Source organism: Microtus ochrogaster, unplaced genomic scaffold (assembly GCF_000317375.1).
Source record: "Microtus ochrogaster isolate Prairie Vole_2 unplaced genomic scaffold, MicOch1.0 UNK16, whole genome shotgun sequence".
Lineage (NCBI taxonomy): Eukaryota > Metazoa > Chordata > Mammalia > Rodentia > Cricetidae > Microtus > Microtus ochrogaster.
In genome coordinates, this window is record NW_004949114.1 from 809,335 (window position 1) to 811,226 (window position 1,892).

Genomic DNA, 1,892 nt, shown 5'->3' on the forward strand with positions numbered 1-1,892 from the left:
GACCAATTGATCTAGAGCTTGTTTCTGCCTCCCGAGTGCTGGGATTAAAGGTGTGCCCCACCACTGCCTGGCCCAAAATCTGTGATTTTTTTAAAAAAACTAAAAGTGAACCAAATTAGAGGGTTTTCTTGCTGCTCCCTAGCTTTACCACTCTCCCTTTTCCTCGCCCGTTACTTTCTTTCCACCTCTGGAACTCCACCCGCACTTTGCAGAACCAAGGCATAGCTGTGGATGAGAGGAGTAAAACTGCGGTAGGCAAGATGGCTCCGTGGGTAAAAGGTGCTTGCTGCCAAGCTAGACGGCACAAGTTTCATTCCCTGGGATCCACGTAGTGGAAGGGGAGAGCCGACTTCTGCAAAATGTCCTCTTACCCTTGTGGTCGAACAAAAAGTGCACAAGAATGAGGCAATCTGGCTCTTTCAACAACGGCTGAGGCAAATACACATGACCTTAAACGAGTCATATAAACTGTACAACAGAACACGAAAACGAGGCTCAAAGCCGGGCGGTGGTGGCGCACGCCTTTAATCCCAGCACTCGGGGAAGCAGAGGCAGTCAGATCTCTGTGAGTTCAAGGCCAGCCTGGTCTACAAGAGCTAGTTCCAGGACAGGCTCCAAAGCTACAGAGAAACCCTGTCTCAGGGTGTGTGTATGGGGGGGGGGGGAAAGAGGCTCAAAATAAACACATTGTTCTTGTGGTCTTCTGATTTTTCCATATGACATGGACTCACAAAACATTTTTGGAGTCAGTAAAAAATAGTCATTTTTCTCTTTACTAAACAAAGTACCCTTGCCCACACACTATGTGGAAGAGCCTAGAGGGAGGGCTTCTGGTTCTATCCAATGTCTTTATTCTGGGTTCCCATCACACATCAGCTGAAGTTTTCCTTCGTCCTTAAAACCACTCCCACTGGGGCTGGAAAGGTGGCTCTGTGATTAAGAGAGCTTGGTGCTCTTGCAGAGGACCCAGATTCAATTCCCAGCACCCACACAGTGATTCACAACTGTCTGTAACTCTAGTTCCAGGGCCTCCACAGGGAACAGGCACACATGTGGTGCATAGACATACATGGAGGCAAAACACCCATACACACAGAATAAAAGAATAAATGAGTCCAAAATTTTATAAAATAAGTTTTCAAAAATCAGCCAAACTGGACTCTCTGAATATGGGTGACAGTTGTATGGCTGGGGCAGACTGTGGGGGCACTGGCAGTGGCACCAGAATTTATCCCTACTGCTTGTACTGGCTTTTTGGGAACCTGTTCTCTTTGGATGGATACAGTAGTATATATATCTTGCTCAGCCTAGATATAGTAGGGAGGACCTTGGACCTTCCCCAAAGCAATGTGCCTTGCCCTCTATGAGGAGTGGATGATGGGTAGGGTAGGGAGGTTGGTGGAGGGAATGGGAGGAGGGGAAGGAGTGGGAACTGGGATTGGTACGTAAAATGAAAAAAATATAGCTTCCTTTCTTTTAAAAAAATTAAAAAATTTAAAAAACCCAACTGCCCCCATCTGTGATACTTGTATTCTTCAAAGTCAGGTGTGTTAGATCAAATTCGAGCTTGGAATTTTTGATTCAGGACAAGCTTGGAAGTGTGTAGACTTCACTATTTCTACCTCTCCTGGACTTCCATGCACCCACACATCTGGACTTTTCTCTTGTAAGATTGCCTTCTCTTTTTTAAAACATGATTTTATTGTATGTGAATTAGTGTTTTGTTGGAATGTGTATGTGCACTGCATATGTGTCATGCCTGCGGAAGCTAGATGAGGGCATTGAATCCCCTAGAAGAGAAGTTACAGGTGGTTATGTGATGGAGGAAGGTCATTGGTTGATTAAATAAAGAAGCTGCTTGCCCTGATAGTTTAGAACGTAGGTGGGAGGAA